Source organism: Orcinus orca, chromosome 6 (assembly GCF_937001465.1).
Source record: "Orcinus orca chromosome 6, mOrcOrc1.1, whole genome shotgun sequence".
Lineage (NCBI taxonomy): Eukaryota > Metazoa > Chordata > Mammalia > Artiodactyla > Delphinidae > Orcinus > Orcinus orca.
In genome coordinates this window covers 50,157,828-50,180,444 of record NC_064564.1, presented here as the reverse complement: position 1 = coordinate 50,180,444, position 22,617 = coordinate 50,157,828, and the positions used below count along the sequence as shown (strand labels likewise).

The window sequence follows — 22,617 nt, the reverse complement described above, 5'->3', positions numbered from 1 at the left end:
ATAAAACTCTTCTGCAGTCTGATTCAATTTCATTGTCATTTCTGTCAGGTAGACAGGGCCAGTGTGAGCATGCTGATTATGTGGGTGAGGGAACTGAAATACAAGAGGTTTCCTGAATTCAAAGTCCACCAGGTAATCCTTGGTGCCAGAACCAATCCCTAGGTTTTCTGAAGTCAATCCAGCATTCTATCATTTCTCACTGCCAGTAGAACTAGCGTTGCTTTCTTTGACTTTTCTTAGTCACTCCTGTGGTTTTACACCATTCCCTCCTTGTCATTAAATAACTCTCAGGCAAGGCAGAAATTCCCATGAAAACAGAAAACAAATGTACCAGAGAGTTAATGGTGTAAGAGAGAAAAGAGATAAGGAGAAGGCATGTTGCAAAGTGGTGTCCATTACTGCAAAAGAGTAAAGGGATATATTGGGAGGAAAGGAAAAGAGAGAAAATGAAAACTTCGGAGTCAGTTCTGAAGTAGTGAGGAGAACAAATGTTACATGTGCACCTGAACCTCTTCAATAGGTATCATCCGGAGGAGTTGCATATAAGGCGAACAAAAGTGTAACTGTGGAAATTGTCTAGCCCTTGGGGTCCTACTGGGAACGATTTTTCAAAGTGAAGAAAACTCTGATCAACCTCTAGTTCGCTTCTGGAGAGGACTTTCCCCAGCTATACCCCAAAAGCTTGAGAATATCACACCAGCATACCCCTGAGACAAATTTTGTTTACTAGGAAAATTTGCTTAAAGAGAAACATTAAAATTTGTTTAATTCTACTGCAGGGACATGTGGCATTCTCATTATGACCTTCTATTATAAGTTGGAAAGACTAAACCTTTCTGCATCTATTGCCAAAGGAGGAAGGAGAGCATTTTCTTAGGGTTTTGAACTAGTTCAGTTGAAATCTGACTGAAAAAGGCAGCACCAGAGACTGTATCTTACTTACTTTGTTTCTTTCTCTGCACCTAACAACGGTTTTTTTTTTTTGATGATTAGTAAAAGGTGCTGTATTTTATTTAGATATTTATATTTAGATATATCTGGATATTATTCAATAAATTTAAACTATTTTAATAAAGACATTTGAAGACACTTTACATTAGAAAATTGGATCAATTTGACTTACAATATATTTCCTTCTAGTTGAAAACTCACAGGCTCCAAAGCAACTGTTTTCTGTTTGAAAAAAATTAAAAAATCACACAGAAGCAGTGGCCCTGATCCCCATGCTTCTTTTATTTATGTGTGGTTAAAGTTCAAATTTCTCAACATACCATAATCTCAGTGTAACTGGCCAAATTCCATGGTGGATAATTAGATCTAGCATAGCAGGGCATATTTGGATGGAGAGAGCAGTCACACTGTACTGGGAATCTATTAGCCAAGTTTACTATGTTTGATGAGTGGTTGGACTCACCTCACTTGCTGACTGGACTAGCCCAGCAGGTTCTACGGGTGAGATCACTGCTTGGCTCTCTCATTGCTAGGCCTGGTGGGTGGAAGAGGAACTGAAATAAATGGCCTGACTTTGGATTTCAGAAACTCTCTTTCCTATTCCCTCTCCCAAATGCTTTCTTCTGCCAACTCTCTAGGGACTGAAGCATTCATTTCCAAACTCATGCATTCATTCATTCAACAAATATTTACTTAATACCTATAATGTATCAGGCACTGACCTAGGCTTTAGAAATATAATAGTGAACCAGACATTTCCTGCCTTTGAGGATCTATGATGAATAATGATAGTACACAGTGAAAAATATTACCATTCGCAGAGCTCAATAATCCAAGTCTCTTAAAAAACAGAAAGTGCACAAATGCTCTTTGGAAAGGTATGGCATGGAAGAGTATCTATAGATTTGAACATATAAAATTCACGGACGTGTGAAGACTTGTTCATCTGTTTCACTGTGAGTCCAGAGTAAACCCCACCCTCCCTGCCATACCCCCCAACTTTGTCTCGGAGAAGGCCACCACTGCAGCGCTGCTGGAAGCACCACTCTCAGGGGTCTCAATCCACATTGTCTTTGAGTGTCTTCAGCATGTTGTCTCACAAGTACTCAGACCCAGTAGTAAGATTAAAATATTCTACCATAATGTTCACCTTGGCCTTATCACGTTAAAGAAAGAAAAGCAGGTATGACTGAACTTACTTCTCAAAAAGCCCTTATGCTTCAGCAAGAGTCTCTGAAGTCTCTTTCGTTACGTAATTGTACAAGAATGATTGATGCTAAATGATATTCTTAAACCCTCCTAATCAATTAAATTTATAATATTTATGACTAGGTAATGTGTTGCCTTGTTTATGAAATATGTACATGCTTTGAAAATCTATTTACAATGAGTTTTTATGACATTCCTATTAATAGGCTGTCATTGTAACACTATTATAACATTGTTTATATAGGAATTTTAATCCCATCTGTTTCTTTTAATTTTTAGCTCCCTCCCCAACCAATTGTAAAGGGCTATCAGGTCTGTACTTTATACGATTTGAAGCTTTAGGTTATTTGTTGGTATAATATCCACATTAATCATTCATTTAACAAAGCAGTATTGAATGCTACTATGTGCTTAGACTCTTCCAATGTTGTGAAGAGTGAGTGGTTAAAAGTTTCTCCAAATATATTTGAAATCTAAAAGTTTTTTAATCCATGCATTTTAAACATTGGTGAAGATTGTCTCATATTCACACGTTTTTCTCAATAGTAAGAAATTGTTGGTGTTGAATAAGGTATGAATTACAGTTTAAGCCTTGTCCATATTTGCTGCCTTTGTAAGATATTTTTCTCCAGTAAGAGCTCTCTGAATAAGGGGAATGTTCTGATTAAAGACACACACACACACACACACACACACACACACATACACACACACAGTTTTAATTACCTTCAAATTTAGGTAGCTTTCAGTTGTTGAGCACATGTTAACATACTGACCCAGATGGAGACTGAATTTTCCCTTAAGGGATTTGTAATGTAGTAGGGGAGAGATTTGCCTCTTTCAAAATGTGGCACTCCTTCCCTACTTGTTAAGATTGTGAAAGCGGTTGTTTATGCTTTATTTGTTTCCCAAACTTCAGTTGTTGCTGTACCATCTTCATAATTTTTGCTATATTCACGTACCACCTGTACTATTGTGCTTCTGTAAATATACTATTTTTAACTTAATTACATTTATTTAACCTGCATTTTCAGCAGAATGCCTTGTACTTAGCTGGTGCTAAATAATTGTTTTTTGACTAAATGGGATAATATACTCCATAAACCTGTCTTTTAATTCTTCTTTGACATAAACTTTCTAGATACTTAAACCTCATTCCATTATTTATCTTCCCCATAAAAGGGTTAAAGACAGTGTATTTGAGAGATACTTTGGTGTGAAATGTACTTTAAGAAGTGTTGTATTTCCAGAGCTCTGCTTTCACCTGTGAAGGTCAATGCATCTTCCTTTTTAATCCTCAAAAAAATTTTTTAATAGTTTGATGGAATATAACACGCTTCTCCGATCTCCTCCTTCTTCCCGTGCCTTTTTCCCCACGAGTTTCTGTTTTTGTTTTTGTTTTCTATTCCTCTTGGCACTTGGACATATTTTTCTGCCAAATGAGTCAGTTAGAGTGGAAGTGTTTAACTCACATTTTCCATCTTGGCTGGGAAAAGAGGTCTGAAGGCAAAGATGCCTGAGTATTCTTCATTAGGGTCCTCACACAACCCTCCTGACCCTCTCCTGAGAACACCACTTTGTATTCAAGTTAGAAAGCACCAAATGATCTGCCACTGTGCAAAAAAAATCACAAGATCTTGAAATCACAAGATCAATACTCAGTTTATAAAGTTTTTCTCTGAAGAAAGATAAAAATGTTACTGAGTTACTTGTGTGTATGCATTTTTCTTAATACCTAGTCTCCCTCCACAAAGAATTTAAGGAGGTTTTACAAACACAAATAATACTGTAGGATAGAGTGGAAAGGAAAAATATGTAGATTTTTCAAAAAGGGAAAAGGTAAATAGGGGTAGAATTATAATTTGAAAATGAATTGTTTGTATTCTAGCATAGAGTAGCTACTACCTGTTGAGTGTTTACTGTATATGGAACACTTAACACTATCTAATCAAAATATCTAGTCTAATCTAGTGGAATAATCACTGTTTTGAATCTGTCTAGATTTTGTAGATGTAGAAATTGAGGCTTGGACAGGTTAATTTATTCAACTTCACACTGTTAATTAGTGTCGGAAATGGACTTTGAACCCTCCGATCACCACCACAACGTCTATATCTTGCTTTTGGCACAGGTTTTTATGGTAATTCACAGTACTATCTCAGCAAACATACAAATAACTTAGCTTCATTAAATTAGTCAATCTTTTTCCAAACATCAATGCTTAAGAAGTAGAATAGGTTGGAGGAGCAGTAATTGTTGGGTACTGGCAGTAGTTGTGGTTTTGATGGAGGAAGTAGTAAAATACACAGGCTGTCCCTGCTCTTTCCTACAATGCAGGTCAAAAACAGATCATTTAAAGTCTAATGTTATCCTTGGAGGCTGTATTCTTCACCGAGATCTTGTTAAATAAACCATATAGACCGAGCAATATGCTGTAAAGGTGAAGATATGACACTATAAAATTCTACTATGACATAAATTGCTCAAAATTGTGGTTAAAGCTCTTTAAAATCCTCATCAATCACCATGCACATTCATTAAACAATATTATACGTATATAATAATACAATACCATACTGCAATATCACAAACCGGACCTAAAATGAATTTATCGGCTATATTAAATACTAAATACTTAATAGGTTGCAATTTTGTTTGCACTAGACATAGAACATAAGAAAAAAATTGGGAAAACCTGAATAGCTCAGGTCTCTTGAGAAAGCTTTTTGAACAGCTTCTTTTCCTCCAGATAAACTTCACTGTAGCAAATGGAAGCCATCAGAATAATTCCCTAGACCTCAAAGCTAACTCAAAGTACTGTAATTTGTCTCCTCGACAGCTTATTGAGCTAGATCAGAGCAATAATTCAAGAAAAATGTGTTGACTCTCTATGTCTTAGGCACTGTGCTAGGAACATTATGCATATCATTTAAAAAAAATTTAATAGCAACTACATGAGATGTTATTATCCCCATTTTAGAGATCGAGAAACCACAGAAAGATCAGAAAAGTAAAATAATTTGCCCCAGGGCCACATCCATGATGGAGCCTGAATTTAAACCTGGATATGATGCCAAATCCCATGGACTTAACCACTGGACTGCCTGCCTACCCTCTCAAGGAACTGCTAAGGTTGTCATAAAGACTTGACTGTATAGACAGTTGCTTCAAGAGAGGGAAAAGGCAAGAGGATTTGGAGCACAGATTTATTTGCTAAATTTGCTAAAATTGGAAGACGGAACTATTGTATTCTAGTTATTGAGTAGAGGTATACCATATTCAATATATTTCTCTACTCTACAAACTGTCCAGGTGATAAAGGGGCCTAGGAAGAGCGACCAGGAAATATCATCTGTGTTTAGGTCATAGGCAAATCACAGGATGAATATTTGCCTCCTCTTTCTCCTACATCCAGTCTCTCTTTTGATGAGAAGAAGAATAACCTCATTCTGAATCAATGAAAAGACTTCCGTCTTCTTGCCACTGGATATATGTTATCTGCACTTACAGAATTGAAAGTGTGCATCAAAGGAGCATTCTCTTGGGATGAAAGGTAATGAGATAAAATGAAAGAGAATGGGTAGTTTTAAAATCATGGAGACCTAGGATCAAATCCTGGGGTTGATGCTTTTTAGTAGCATAGCCTACTTTACTTCTTTAAGCACCGATTTCTCTTTCTGAAAAATGAGGGTGATCCAAATTACCTCCAGAGTTATAATACAGATATAATGCATGTAATACAGATAAACTCATGACACTAAGAGGCATAAAACAAATGAAGTCTTTTCACCTCTTGTATTTGCCCAAGAGCTCTTCCTTTCCCTTTCCTTCTCCTCTCCTCTCCTCTCTTCTCCTCTCCCTTCCCTCTCTCCTCCCCTCCCCTTCCCTCCCTCTTTTTCTATCCCCTCTTCTCCCTTTTGTTTTCTTTATCTTATTTTTTTTCTGTACCAGCAGTTTTTCACAAGCCCTAGAGTTTTGTATATGTATATTGTTGCTGCAACTATGTATAAATGCAACTGATTCTTTGCATTCATTTATATGCTGGTATAAGTGTTTCATCCTCACAAGTTTTATAGGGGAAGTCTGGATGCTGGTGGAGCAGTGAGAAAGAAGAACTTATTTTACCTCTGACTTGAGCACTGAAAAGATACACCTTCACCACTGTTGCAACTCCATACTTCTAAGAACTGGTGAGTTGAAGAACATTGTGTCTCCATTAAAGAAGATATATTGTAAAACATAGCTAATGATGAGACAGCAACAACAACAAAAATAGAAAAAGGATCTACTATGTAACTGCTTCCTAAGTATTCTCCCTTTAAGGAGATTTTTAGATACAGCTTTTCTGTGGTTAGACACTGTGAGAAAATATTGTTGGAAACTCCAAGGGTGATGTAAGTCATTGGGTATATTTTAGAGCTGGATTTCATCATCAGCTAGCTTGTCACTGCCATCTTATAAATGTGTTTTTGTACTAACTCCGTTGCCCCAGGTAGTCACGTGCCTCTGTAAGAAATCTCTCAGCTGTGGCCTTCTCTTGGAGGGAGGGAGCTGGCCAAAGGGTGCATATCAACCAAAGCTCTTCATTATATTGGCCTAATTGATCCTACATTTCTTAGCAAATCTCTCTTTCTCCTTCTCTTTTGCATAACTCCAGTGGAATCATTTCCACTGAATTACATGGAAGAGTCTGTTCATGGGGCTAGCCTGGCAGTTAGGTTCTCTGTTGGATTTTTAGCTTTCACAATTTCGTAATTTGCATATATTCTTTTCTTGGAGGCATATTTCATTCTTGGGTCCTTTAAAGAGTTAAATGTCTTTAATTGCCTCTTTTAAGGTTTTACTGTTTTTTTTTTTTTCTGGATAATTTTTGGGGATATATCTAGTAACCAATCCCTGTCAGGGAAGCAGTAGGACAAATAAATGAATTTTGAACCACCTTGGTTGATGGAATAAGATATTTGAGAGAACATTGGAGAAGTGAGGGGGTTGGAGGGGGATATATTAAAATGTTCTATTACTCTTGCCCTAACTCTACCCCTTTGTCATTTTGGTGGCCATTTTTTTTCTGGCTGCGTTGGGTCTTTGTTGCTGGGCACGGCTTTCTCTAGTTGCGGGGAGCGGGGGTTACTATTCCCCTTGCAGTGCACGGGCTTCTCGTTGCGGTGGCTTCTCTTGTTGTGGAGCACGGGCTCTAGGTGCGCCAGCTTCAGTAGTTGCAGCACGTGGGCTCAGTAGTTGTGGCTCACGGGCTCTAGAGAGCAGGCTCAGTAGTTGTGGCACATGGGCTTAGTTGCTCTGTGGCATGTGGGATCTTCCCGGACCAGGGATCGAACCTGTGTCCCCTGCATTGGCAGGTGGATTCTTAACCACTGTGCCACCAGAGAAGTCCTTGGTGGCCATTTGACCTGAAGAAATATTAATTACAAATCTAGTCTTATTTGAAAATGAAAATCATAACAGTGTTTACCTCATAGGGATATTGCAAGATTCAAATGAAATAATTTGTATAAGAGGTGTGGCACTATGTTTTCCATTCTATAAGGGCTCAGTAAATATCAGCTATCCAACTATTACTACCCTCAATTCTGAATTCCTATTGTTCAAATCTTCCCCAGTTGGAGTTTTAAAATAAAATCTAATAACTAGGCTAATATGCTATGTGGTTCTTCTAGGGTTCAAGCATTACTGTGAAGGATATTAGAAACCTTTCCTGAGTCAGTACTGCTTTTGAGGATAAAATTGGGATACCTATTTGGAATGTATTTAACTCCAAAGAAATGGTCTGAGGTAACTGGTGGGAGATAGGACACAAAAACCTTTTAGACATCCTAATTGAATTAATCCTAATTGAATAAAATTCCTGAACAGCTCATTGCCACATCTGAAGAACAATTTGGGTCTAAATGAGACTGACCAGAGAATATAGGAAAAGTTCCTTCCTGCTCTTTTAAAATATATTTGTTTATATATTGAAATATAGATGATGCACAATATGTTAGTTTCAGGTGTCCAACATAGTGATGTAACATTTACATACATTATGAAGTAATCAGCATAATGTCTAGTAACCAACTGTCCCCATACGAAGTTATCATAGTATTACTGACAATATTCCCTATGCTGTATATTACATCCCTGCTTATGTATGTCAAAATTTGTACCTCTTAAGCCTCTTTGCCTATGCCTATTTTGCCCAACCCCTCCCCCCTCCCTGGCAACCATCAGTTTGTTCTCTGTATCTATGAGTCTGTTTTCATTTTGCTTGTTTGTTTTATCGTTTTTGGTTCTGTTTTTGAATTTTATTTATTTTTTATACAGCACGTACTTCTTAGTTAACTATTTTATACATATTAGTGTATATATGTCAATCCCAGTCTCCCAATTCATCCTACCACTACCACCCTCCCACCACTTTCCCCCCTTGGTGTCCATATGTTTGTTCTCTACATCTGTGTCTCTATTTCTGCCCTGCAAACTGGTCCATCTGTACCATTTTTCTAGGTTCCACATATATGCGTTAATATACGATATTTGTTTTTCTCTTTCTGACTTACTTCACTCTGTATGACAGTCTCTAGATCCCACCACATCTCTACAAATGACCCAATTTCATTCCTTTTTACGGCTGAGTAATATTCCATTGTATATATGTACAACATCTTCTTTATCCATTCGTCTGTTGATGGGCATTTAGGTTGCTTCCATGACCTGGCTATTGTAAATAGTGTTGCATTGAACATTGTGGTACATGACTCTTCTTGAATTGTGGTTTTCTCAGGGTATGTGCCCAGTGGTGGGATTTCTGGGTCATATGGTAATTTTATTTTTAGTTTTTTAAGGAACCTCCATACTGTTCTCCATAGTGGCTGTATCAATTTACATTCCCACCAACAGTGCAAGAGGGTTCCCTTTTCTCCACACCCTCTCCAGCATTTGTTGTTTGTAGATTTTCTGATGATGCCCATTCTAACTGGTGTGAGGTGATACCTCATTGTAGTTTTGATTTGCATTTCTCTAATAATTAGTGATGTTGAGAAGCTTTTCATGTGCTTCTTGGCCATCTGTATGTCGTCTTTGGAGAAATGTCTGTTTAGGTCTTCTGCCCAGTTTTTGATTGGGTTTGTTTTTTTAATATTGAGCTGCATGAGCTGTTTATATATTTTGGAGATTAATCCTTTGTCCGTTGATTCGTTTGCAAATATTTTCTCCCATTCTGAGGGTTGTCTTTTCATCTTGTTTGTAGTTTCCTTTGCTTTGCAAAACTTTTTAAGTTTCATTAGGTCCATTTTGTTTATTTTTGTTTTTATTTCCATTACTCTAGGAGGTGGATCAAAAAAGATCTTGCTGTGATTTATGTCAAAGAGTATTCTTCCCATGTTTTCCTCTAAGAGTTTTATAGTGTCCGGTCTTACATTTAGGTCTCGAATCCATTTTGAGTTTATTTTTGTGTATGGTGCTAGGGAGTGTTCTAATTTCATTCTTTTACATGTAGCTGTCCAGTTTCCCCAGCACCACTTATTGAAGAGACTGTCTTTTCTCCATTGTATATCCTTGCCTCATTTGTCATAGATAAGTTGACCATAGGTGCATGGGTTTATCTTTGGGCTTTCTATCCTGTTCCATTGATCTATATTTATGTTTTTGTGCCAGTACCATATTGTCTTGATTACTGTAGCTTTGTAGTATAGTCTGAAGTCAGGGCGTCTGATTCCTCCAGCTCCCTTTTTCCCCTTCAAGAATGCTTTGGCTATTCAGGGTCTTCTGTGTCTCCATACAAATTTTAAGATTTTTTGTTCTAGTTCTGTAAAAAAATGCCACTGGTAATTTGATAGGGATTGCATTGAATCTGTAGATTGCTTTGGGTAGTATAGTCATTTTCACAATACTGATTCTTCCAATCCAAGAACACGGTATATCTCTCCATCTGTTTGTGTCATCTTTAATTTCTTTCATCAGTGTCTTATAGTTTTCTGAGTACAGGTCTTTTATCTCCTTAGGTAGGTTTATTCCTAGGTATTTTATTCTCTTTGTTTCAGTGGTAAATGGGAGTGTTTCCTTAATTTCTCTTTCAGATTTTTCAGCATTAGTGTATAGGAATGCAAGAAATTTCTGAGCATTAATTTTGTATCCTGCTACTTTACCAAATTCATTGATTAGCTGTAGTAGTTTTCTGGTGGCACCTTTAGGATTCTCTACGTATAGTATCATATCATCTGCAAACAGTGACAATTTTACTTCTTGTTTTCCAATTTGTATTCCTTTTATTTCTTTTTCTTCTCTGAATGCCGTGGCTAGGACTTCCAAAACAATGTTGAATAATAGTGGTGAGAGTGGACATCCTTGTCTTGCTCCTGATCTTAGAGGAAATGCTTTCAGTTTTTTACCACTGAGAATGATGTTTGCTGTGGGTTTGTTGTATATGGCCTTTATTATGTTGAGGTAGGTTCCTTCTATGCCCACTTTCTGGAGAGTTTTTTTTTTTTTATCATAAATGGGTGTTGAATTTTGTCAAAAGCTTTTTCTGCATCTATTGAGATGATCATATGGTTTTTATTCTTCAATTTGTTAATATGGTGTATCACATTGACTGATTTGCATATATTGAAGAATCCTTGCATCCCTGGGATAAATCCCACTTGATCATGGTGTTTGATCCTTTTAATGTGTTGTTGGATTCTGTTTGCTAGTACTTTGTTGAGGATTTTTGCATCTATATTCATCAGTGATATTTGATATTGATACTACAAAAATACATTTTTTTGTAGTATCTTTGTCTAGTTTTGTTATCAGGGTGATGGTGGCCTCATAGAATGAGTTTGGGAGTGTTCCTTCCTCTGCTATTTTTTGGAAGAGTTTGAGAAGGATGGGTGTTACCTCTTCTCTAAACGTTTTATAGAATTCACCTGTGAAGCCATCTGGTCCTGGACTTTTGTTTGCTGCAAGATTTTTTTTTTTTTTTTGTGGTATGCGGGCCTCTCACTGTTGTGGCCTCTCCCGTTGCAAAGCACAGGCTCCAGACGTGCAGGCTCAGCGGCCATGGCTCATGGGCCCAGTCGCTCCACGGCATGTGGGATCTTCCTGGACCGGGGCACAAACCTGCGACCCCTGCATCGGCAGGCGGACTCTCAACCACTGTGCCACCAGCGAAGCCCTGCTGGAGGATTTTTAATCACAGTTTCAATATCATTACTTGTGACTGGTCTCTTCATATTTTCTATTTCTTCCTGGTTCAGTCTCGGAAGGTTGTGCTTTTCTAAGAATTTGTCCATTTCTTCCAGGTTGTCCATTTTATTGGCATAGAGTTGCTTGTAGTAGTTTCTTACAATGCTTTGTATTTCTGCGGTGTCCATTGTTAACTTCTCCTTTTTCATTTCTAATTTTATTGATTTGAGTCCTCTCCCTCTTTTTCTTGATGAGTCTGGCTAAAGGTTCATCCATGTTTATCTTCTTAAAGAATCAGCTTTTAGTTTTATTGATCTTTGCTATTGTTTTCTTTGTTTCTATTTCATTTATTTCTGCTCTTTATGGTTTCTTTCCTTCTACTAACTTTGGGTTTTTTTGTTCTTCTTTCTGTAGTTCCTTTAGGTGTAAGGTTAGATTGTTTATTTGAGATTTTTCTTGTTTCTTGAGTTAGGTTTGTATTGCTATAAACTTCCCTCTAAAGCTGCTTTTGCTGCATCCCATAGGTTTTGGATCATCATGTTTTTGTTGTAATTTGTCTCTAGGTATTTTCTGATTTCTTCTTTGATTTCTTCAGTGATCTCTTTGTTATTTAGAAACGTGTTGTTTAGCCTCCATAGGTTTGTGTTTTTTATGTTTTTATCCCTGTAATTGATTTCTAATCTCACAGCGTTGTCGGAAAAGTTGCTTGATATCATTTCAATTTTCTTAAATTTACTGAGGCTTGATTTGTGACCCAAGAAGTGATCTATCCTGGAGAATGTTCTGTGTGCACTTGAGAAGAAAGTGTAATCTGCTGGTTTTGGATGGAATGTCCTATAAATATCAATTAAATCTATCTGTTCTATTGTGTCATTTAAAGCTTGTGTTTCCTTATTAATTTTCTGTCTGCATGACCTGTCCATTGGTGTAAGTGAGGTGTTAAAGTCCCCCACTATTATTGTGTTACTGTCGATTGAGGTGGTCCTATGTTGGGTGCGTATATATTTATAATTGTTGTATCTTCTTCTTGGATTGATCACTTGCTCATTATGTAGTGTCCTTCCTTGTCTCTTGTAACATTCTTTATTTTAAAGTCTATTTTATCTGATATGAGTATGGCCAGTCAAGCTTTCTTTTGATTTCCATTTGCATGGAATCTCTTTTTCCATCCCCTCCCTTTCAGTCTGTATGTGTCCTTAGGTCTGAAGTGGGTCTCTTGGAGACAGCATATAGATTGGTGTGGTTTTTGTATCCATTCAGCGAGCCTGTGTCTTTTGGTTGGAGCATTTAATCCATTCATGTTTAAGGGAATTATTGATATGCCTGTTCCTATTACCATTTTCTTAATCGTTATGGGTTTGTTTTTGTAGGTCCTTTTCTTCTCTTGTGTTTCCCACTTAGAGAAGTTCCTTTAGCATTTGTTGTAGAGCTGGTTTGGTGGTGCTGAATTCTCTTAGCTTTTGCTTGTCTGTAAAGCTTTTGATTTCTCTGTCGAATCTGAATGAGATTCTTGCTGGGTAGAGTAATCTTGGTTGTAGGTTCTTCCCTTTCATTACTTTAAATATATTGTGCCACTCCCTTCTGGCTTGTAGAGTTTCTGCTGGGAAATCAGCTGTTAACCTTATGGGAGTTCCCTTGTATGTTGTCATTTTTCCCTTGTTGCTTTCAATAATTTTTCTTTGTCTTTAATTTTTGTCAATTTGATTACTATGTGCCTTGGCGTGCTTCTCCTTGGGTTTATCCTGCCTGGGACTCTCTGCGCTTCCTGGACTTGGGTGGCTATTTCCTTTCCCATGTTACGGAAGTTTCCGACCATAATCTATTCAAATATTTTCTCGGGTCCTTTCTCTCTCTCTTCTCTTTCTGGGACCCCTATAATGTGAATGTTGTTGTGTTTAATATTGTCCCAGAGGTCTCTTAGGCTGTCTTCATTTCTTTTCATTCTTTTTTCTTTATTCTGTTCCACAGCAGTGAATTCCACCACTCTGTCTCCCAGGTCACTTATCCATTCTTCTGCATCAGCTATTCTGCTATTGATTCCTTCCAGTGTATTTTTCATTTCAGTTATTGTATTGTTCATCTCTGTTTGTTTGTTCTTTAATTCTTCTATGTGTTTGTTCTTTAATTCTTCTAGGTCTTTGTTAAACACTTCTTGCATCTTCTCAATCTTTGCCTCCATTCTTTTTCCAAGGTCCTGGATCATCTTCACTATCATTATTCTGAATTCTTTTTCTGGAAGGTTGCCTATCTCCACTTCATTTAGTTGTTTTCCTGGGGTTTTATCTTGTCCCTTCATCTGGTACATACTCCTCTGCCTTTTCATTTTGTCTATCTTTCTGTGAATGTAGTTTTCCTTCCATAGCCTGCAGAATTGTAGTTCTCCTTGTTTCTGCTGTCTGCCCTCTGGTGGATGAGGCTATCTAAGAAGCTTGTGCAAGCTTCCTGATGGGAGGGACTGGTGGTGGGTAGAGCTGGATGTTGCTCTGGTGGGCAGAGCTCAGTAAAACTTTAATCCGCTTGTCTGCTGATGGGTGGGGCTAGGTTCCCTCCATGTTGGTTGTTTGGCCTGAGGTGATCCAGCACTGGAGCCTACCCGGCTCTTTGGTGGGGCTAATGGTGGACTCTGGGAGGGCTCACACCAAGGGGTGCTTCCCAGAACTTCTGTTGCCAGTGTCCTTGTCCCCATGGTGACACACAGCCACCCCCTGCCTCTGCAGGAGGTCCTCCAACACTAGCAGGTAGGCCTGGTTCAGTCTCCTATGGGGTCACTGCTCCTTCCACTGGGCCCCGATGCACACACTAATTTGTGTGTGCCCTCCAAGAGTGGAGTCTCTGTTTCCCCCAGTCCTGTCAAAGTCCTGCAATCAAATCCCGTTAGCCTTCAAAGTGTGATTCTCTAGGAATTCCTCCTCCCTTTGCTGGACCCCCAGGTTGGGAAGCCTGACATGGGGCTCAGAACCTTCACTCCAGTGGGTGGACTTCTGTGGTATACGTGTTCTCCAGTTTTTGAGTCACCCACCCAGCAGTTCTGGGATTTGATTTGATTGTTATTGCACCCCTCCTACCGTCTCATTGTGGCTTCTCCTTTGTCTTTGGGTGTGGGGTATCTTTTTTTGGTGTGTTCCAGTGTCCTTCTGTCAATGATTGTTCAGCAGTTAGTTGTGATTCCAGTGCTCTCGCAAGAGGGAGTGAGTGCACATCCTTCTACTCCACCATCTGCAACCAATCTCTGCCTTGTTTGTTTTTTAGATTCCACATATGACTGACATCATGGGGTATTTGTCTTTCTCTGACTTATTTCTCTTACTGTAATACCTTATAGATCCATCCTTGTTGTTGCAAATAACAAGATTTCATTTTTTATGGCTGAGTAATATTTCTCGCTCTGTGTGTGTATGTATGTATGAAGGTGTATATATGTGTGTGTGTGTGTGTGTGTGTGTGTGTGTGTGTGTGTGTATCACATCTTCTTTATCCATTCTTCTATTGGTGGACACTTATATTGCGTCCATAACTTGGCTATTGTAAATAATGCTACAATGAACATAGAGGTGCATATATCTTTTCGAATTAGTGTTTTTGTTTTCTTTAGGTAAATACCCAGAAGTGAAATTGCTGGATCATATGGTAGTTCTATTTTTAATTTTTTGAAGAATCTCCATACTGTTTTCCATAGCAGTTACAACAATTAACAATCCCATCAACAGCGGTCAAGTGTTCCCTTTTCTCCACACCCTCACCAACACTTGTTATCTTTTGTCTTCTTGATAACAGCCATCCTGACAGGTGTGAGTTGATATCTCATAGTAGTTTTGATTTGCATTTCCCTGATGATTAGTGATGTTGAGCATATTTTCATGTGTCTGTTGGCCATGTGTATGTCTTTTTTGGAAAAATGTTTATTTAGATTCCCTGCCCAGTTTTTAATCGGGTTGTTTGTTTTTTTGCTATTGAGTTGTATGAGTTTAAAAATATATATATTTTGGATATTAACCCCATATTGAACATATTGTTTGCAAATATCTTCTCCTATTCAGTAGGTGGCTTTTTCATTTTATTGATGCTTTCCTTTGCTGAGCAAAAGCTTTTTAGTTTGATGTAGTACTATTTTGTTATTTTTGCTTTTGTTTCTTTTGACTGAGGAGACATATCCAAAAAAATATTGCTAAGACAAATGCCAAAGAGTATACTGCCTATGTTTTCTCCTAGGAGTTTTATGGTTTCAGTTCTTACATTTGTCTTTAATCCATTTTGAGTTTATTTTTGTGTATGCTGTGAGAAAGTAGTCCAGTTTCATTCTTTTGCATGTAACTGTCCAGTTTTTCCAACACTGCTTATTAAAGAGGCTGTTTTTTTCCCATTGTGTAGTCTTGCCTCCTTTGTTGCAGGTTAATTGATCATGTAAGTGTGGGTGTATTTCTGGGACTCTTTCCTGTTCTGTCTAAAGACAAACCTCTGTGGCATTTACCCAAGAAATGCAGCTTTTCAGAACTGAGTGTAAGTCCCACAGGTCCTTTACCCGTGAAGCTCCTTTTCCCTCTCCGTTTAGAACTCTTCCCTCATACCACTCCCTCTATGTGGGCCTCCAGTAACTGTCAGCTCTTATACAAAGGGCCACACAAGGACTGCCCCTCCAACCAGCCAGAGCACACAGGCCAACTTTTAATAGTAACTGCAAAAAGTTGGGGCAAAAGAGAAACATAATTTCCTTCACAGAGCTGTAATGGCTCTGATTAAGACCAAGGGCCTTGAAGTCAGACAGACCTGAATTTAAATATTAGTTCAAACAATAAATTTCTTTCTTTTTTTTTTTTTTTTTTTTGAGTTCAGCAAGAGAAACAGTTTTATTTCCTGATTTTTAAATCCAGGGCTATGAGTTTAAATACATTTCAATTTATAATGTGTTGGAAGGTTTTACATAATGTATTTTTTTAACATCTTTATTGGAGTATAATTGCTTTCCTAAACTTAGGTATAGTGTATAATGTTATTAAATAATACATATTTCATGGGATTGTAATGAAGAGGAAGTGAAGTAATATTTGTAAAGTGCTTCACAGATTGGCCAGCATATAGTAAACATTTAATAATCAACAGCTAGTGTTATTTTTTCCTCAAAATATTTTGTCTGCCAGCAATCATGAAATTCAGTCTTGTATAGATTCCATGACTAGGACTTGGAGAAGAAAAATGGTCTGAACAATTTAGACAATTATCTTTTCCCTGTAGAATCAAGGGAGGCATTTTTGTTCTTAAATATCCAATTGTCCATGTCACTTTTCTTATCCAGGTACTTGCCAGATCTACACCTCACTTTTATGCAACTGGAAAACATTTAAAAAGTTGTATGTACACACACATACACACACCGCTTAAGTATTATATATGAATATACCTTCTATAACATTTTGCTCATCTGTTCTCTCCTATGACTGTAACCCTCTGAGATAGGTTTTATATTATCTCATTTTATGATTAAAGGAAAAGGGAAGCAACTTGGCCAGGCTAAAGGCCTTGCAGTTGATTAGGGACAGAACTGGGGTATCCTGACCCCTTTCTAGTTTTTCTTCCTTTGTACTGCTCTGATGACCATAGAAATGAAATACACTAGAACTTGGATACCAAAGAAGTTTCGGCTGACAGGTAACCAAAGGAAACAGCATGGCTGAAATCCAGTTAAAAGTTAAAATCCTGCTGGGCAATGTCTCTTTCACTGACAACAGGCATTGCTGTCATATCCCCATCTAGCCACTTTGCAAACAGCGGGAATGTTAGCGTGAGCTCACGGTGAACAGTGAATGCTTCCTAAGGGAGCAGTGATTGCTTTGGCTGGGTTCTGCTGTAGCAGCTTCCTGGTGATGAAGAGACTGTAGTCAGACAATTGGAGGCGGGAACCATTTTCTAATAATCACCTCAGGCTTTTGGCACCTAATTCTCTGGCACTGTCTAGGGAAGCTTTTTATGTTATTTCATGCTACTTGTCAAGTCAAGCTGCTTGTCTAATTTTGCTGGGAAATGTGACACTGCCGGTCAAATCGCTCACCACAGTGAGATCCAGTGCGTGCCTTGCAAAGTGCTCAGAGGGTTCTGATCGTCTCTGACAAGCATACGGCAGAGAGAAATTTTTTTAAATGGCCCCAGTTTACACAGTTTTTCCATCCGTGGTTCCATGGTGTTTTGAAATCAGGTTGTGGTCCTGAGTTAATGACACAAGGAAACACTTTGATGCTCGTATTGCCTACTTGGTTTTTTTGAACCTCACATGGACTGGCTTCATCCTGTCCCCAAGTTCATAAGCCTCTATCTTCCTCTCCGCTTCCTGTGCAGGCTTCCTCTGGTTTGTGGGCTGTGCACTTCATCTTGTTCCTTCAAGGCAAGCACTGAGCCTCTGGTCAAACAGAGTTTCTGTGGTGGCTTCTGCTATCTGCTTATCATCCAATCCCAGGCTCAGGTTTTCCTTCCTTATTTTTTTATACCTGAAATAGCTCTTTTCCAATTTGTCTATAGCTTTCTCTTTCAACTTTCTCCCCCCTCCTCACAGTAATTAAGCAGGGGTTATGCTCCTTCTCCAGATCTTGATTTTGTAATACTTTTATTCCTAAAGAGTTATGTTGATGAGACTAATCTAAATATGTTAAACTTGGTACTGATCAGGTGACTTCATAAACACTCCTTGACAGTTTTTTGTGAAAGAGCTTGCTTGAAATCTCTGCTAATGTAGCCGAATTTCCTTCTAAAGGCAGTTACATATAATGCCTCTCAAAGGGAATTATCTAAATTTGCAGTTTGGCAGGCTCTTCCTGGGACTCTGGAGGGTTAATAAGTCATGGAGATTACATCTTCATGTGGGAAATATGAAGGCTCCAATGTGGGTAAATACTACTTAAGAAGACCCTACATTACAAGGAAGGTTGGAGATATTCTGGAGACCCATAAAATGCTCCCTTTGTACCAATTATCACAGTGAACTTTCTCCTTCTAGTTTATGTTATATTCACATTGAATCATTCCAGGGATTTTGCTTTTAGCCTACATATGCCATGTATGTTTCTCATCTGGGTAGATAAACCAGCCTTATAGATTTAAAGGAGATTGCATGAGCTGCTGCTGGGAAGTTTTTCTTGAGTTAGTTAAGAACCTGTGAAACTTAGTCCTTGATATTTCACTAGCTGTCATTTGTAATAAAATCTACTTTAGCCTAGGGTTAAGTGATGACTCTGGTCCTCACAGCATGGTGGGGGATCCTGGGGGTCAAATAAAGGGAAACTCTCTGACTTCCCCACAGACTTATGCTGAGACCTTAATTGAGGGGCTTACTGTTTCTCCCACTAAAAAAACTACAAATTTTTATACTTTCCTCTAACCAAAAATAAAATTATAAGATTGTAATACTCTTCCAGTGCCCTTGAAATTGTCAGAGGCTGCCCGGAGGCTTCCCAAGAGCTGGACTGGCTCTGACTCAGTCACTGTTTCATCCATAGAGCCTTACATGATGCCTGGAGCATACAGAAGGCACTCAGTGAATGAAAGGAAAGATAGGACCAGAGTCACATTTTAGCAGCCTAATAATATATTTTCAGGGTAATGTATTTAAGAAGGGACAGTGATAACACATTTCTAAAAGGAGATGAATGGCATATTTAACACTTTCCAAGAAGAAGGAATTCTGCTTCTATCACTTGATCTAGGTTTTCAATTACAGAAACATTGAGAATTCCCTGGGGCTGAATCTTTAATTTTTTTTTTTTTTGCGGTACGCGGGCCTCTCACTGTTGTGGCCTCTCCCGTTGCGGAGCACAGGCTCCGGACGCACAGGCTCAGCGGCCATGGCTCATGGGCCCAGCCACCCCGCGGCATGTGGGATCCTCCCGGACCGGGGCACAAACCTGTGTCCCCTGCATCGGCAGGTTGACTCTCAACCACTGCGCCACCAGGGAAGCCCTGGGTGAATCTTTAAGGCAGTTGAAGACCCAGGCTGCCCTTGTGGACATCAATACTCCCATGGAGCACTTTCCATGAAGAAAAGTGTGGGCTTGCTGTCTTTGCATCAGAACTCCTAGAATTTGGCTGAATGCCTGGTTTATCCCAGGACATTAGTCAGCCCACAAATCCCACATTTGTTTATTCAGACCAGAGCAAGTGAATACTGCCATTCTCCCATCTCCTTTGTTGGCAAATGCTTTGTTAACCTGAATTGAGTTCTGCAAAACAAAACAAAGTGACTAATCTTTTGGGGGTTTCCCCCTCTCGGGTTCTTGTATGAGCAACTAAATCTATAGACCACAAAGTCCCACACTGTCGTTTTCCCTCATGCTGCCCTTTTATTCTGATGGCTCCACGTTGTACTTAAGGGAACCAATACCTTCCAGAATGTGGTGGAACTGGCACCACCATTAAGAAAAAGAGGTTACTGGACTTTTTAGTGTAGCAGCAAAGTGGGGCTACGTTGATTATTTACACTTATGTAGTCTACTGCTGGGCATCTGCAAGAATCATCACCTTGCACTCTCAGAAAGTTTTCTACCTCTGAATATGTGGGTCTGAAAGTGCAGGAAGTAGAAATTTTAACAAAAAGCAACCAGTTTGGATGATCACAAATATTTGGTAGATCTGGCATATGCAACTAAAAAGAATGCATACCTTAATCACTAGGCTATTTGTCTATCTACAAATACGTGTAAAGGCCTAAATTTTTTAGCAAAAGTCTGAGGGTCTAATTTGTAAATTGCTGTTGACCACAAAAGAGTGATTAGTTTCAAAAGAGAACTGTTTTGCAACATGGTGCAAAAAAGAGGAGGGGATAAACGAAATCATAAAAATTAACATTCATGACATTAAATCCCAGTTGTTTTTATAGCATGTTGCACATGGCAGCTTGGCAAATAATTCTCCCTCATTAAGCTTGTAGAAATTCTATTTGATTTATAAAGTTTTGACTCTGACTGTATTTACCATTGATAACCTGTTTTTCTCTCTCCTCTTCCTCCAACTCTTAGCCAGAACTACTTTCCAGTGACTTCTTTCTACCACACTTCTCCTCCTCAGTGTAAGAGGATGAAAGCACATGATGATATTTGAAGCAAGAAGATTGAAGAATTGCTGGCTGCTAACCCAAGGCTTGGATTAGTACAATCTTTTTAGTACAATCTTTTTAGCTTTCTACTGTGAAGTTCAGGGATCACAAATGTTGTTTCATCCATGGAACTTTTGCAACTTGTTATTTTCATACCTGGGATCTGGGGGAAAGTTTAGTCTAAATGGTTTCTAAAATAGCCATTAGCTCAGGAGATACGCAGCCAATGCATGTGACAGGAGCTTTGCCCACACTACCCTGTTTTTTGGTCACGTAGGTTTTTTTTGTTTTTTTTTTAATGATGTCATTTAAAAACTTTGCTTTTGGGGAATGATTCCCCACACTATTTTTCTATAGAGGGTCAGGAAAATGTATAAATAATTTCTGGGCTTGGGTGCAGAAGATATACATGCTGACAAACAGAAATCTAAAGTGTTAAAGGGGATTGTCCTTTGAAGAAACTTTTCCAGGTTTGAGTTCTATATTTTTGGATTTGACTCAGTGAAAAATCTTTACTGAGTACCTAGTATATGCCCAGCATTCTGCTGCATTATAGGGGTTGGGGGACTATAGTCCAGTTGGGATACAGGAAGGATGGAGAGAGAATATATATAGTTACAGCACAAGGCAGAATAAGTTATAGTATACAATGGGCTATGGAATATTGTGGAGGAAGAGAGCATTTTTAATTAGTGGAGTCAGGAAACGCATTACCAAGGTGATGGCATTCTTGCTGGGTCATGAAGGATAGATAGGATTTTGGCAGGTGAGGAGCCATTCTAATGCAAGAGAACAATAATAGAAAAAGCCCAGTGGTCCACTGAGGGTAGGAGCAGGGAAATAAAGGGCGGCTGGGTTTATACTGTGATTACTGAGCTGCAGGCACACAGTTGTCCACGCCCTCCTCCTTGAACCACTTTTTAAATATAAATTTATTTATTTATTTATGTTTGGCTGTGTTGGGTCTTCGTTGCTGAGTGTGGGCTTTTCTCAAGTTGCTGTGAGCGGGGGCTACTCCTTGTTGTGGTGCGCGGGCTTCTCACTGCAGTGGCTTCTCTTGTGGCACAGCACGGGCTCTAGGTGTGCGGGCTTCAGTAGTTGTGGCTTGCGGGTTCTAGAGCGCAGGCTCAGTAGTTGTGGCACATGGGCTTAGTTGCTCCGCGGCATGTGGGTTCTTCCCAGACCAGGGCTCGAACCCGTGTCCCCTGCATTGGCAGGTGGATACTTAACCACTGCGCCACCAGGGAAGCCCTGAACCACTGTTTACTTCAGAGTCACAGCATCCTCCTGACTCTGACAGTCTTAACAGCCGTTGCTTCTCAGTCACCTTTCTTGGGTGCTCTTCCTCAGCCTGAGCTCTGCATGTTGAAAGGCTTCAGCATCAGTTTTTTAGCTTTCTTCACCTGAGTTGCTATCATTTAAATATTAAATATTTAACATCTACATGCCAGTAATCTCCAAATCAGTAACTTTCCCCATGACCCATGCCCTGACCTCTAAGCTGTATATCAAATTGTCTACCCAACATCTTCACTTTTGATGGCTAAATATCAGGTTTCTTGATTCTTTGCTTCCCCTCTCTGCTGAAATCCTGCTCAACCACCAGTCTTCTCTATCTTAGTTAATGGGCCTGCCATCCACCGAGTTGCTTAGGTGTCCCCCAAACTAGATGTTATTCTAGATATAGCCTTTTCTCTCACCTTCACCATATAATAACGAGTATTTTGAGTCCACCTCTACCCCACCCCAAATAAGTGACTATTGTTTTTTGTTATAAGTTTTATGGTAGTAAGATTTGCCTCTAAATCTACATGAATTATCTTGATAAAAATAAATATTAAATTAAAATATTACTTTCACAGAGATTGTCTCTTGATTCCTTTCCAGAAATTAGCTCATAAGTTATCCAGAAGAGCCATGTATTCTTAAGTTTGCATGTGTATTGGAATTTATTTTTCCCATCTTCTAAAAGAGTCTTCACATTTTCTTGTCTTTCAGACCCAGCTGCTATGGATTAGATACACAAATACATGTCCCTGTGTATGTGTTTCATAGTAAAAATAACAATAATGATGAAAACGATAGTATTACTAATACTATTAATAATTAGCACCTATTAAGACCCACAGGCACTGCAATAAGCATTGTACATTCACTGATGGTTTAAACCTCACAGTGACACTATGGGATGGATACTGTTACTGTCCTCATCTTAGACC

The 22,617-nt window shown here is 38.8% G+C and overlaps 1 long non-coding RNA gene across 1 annotated transcript; it reads left to right on the top strand.

Annotated features, from left to right (window-relative positions):
• Positions 1-1,916: 1,916 nt before the first annotated feature.
• Positions 1,917-22,257, top strand: LOC117203370 (uncharacterized). The gene is made up of 4 exons (XR_004486101.2): positions 1,917-2,134; positions 5,576-5,713; positions 6,229-6,350; positions 20,322-22,257. It is a non-coding gene; the product is annotated as an uncharacterized LOC117203370 (long non-coding RNA).
• The last annotated feature ends 360 nt before the right edge of the window (positions 22,258-22,617 follow it).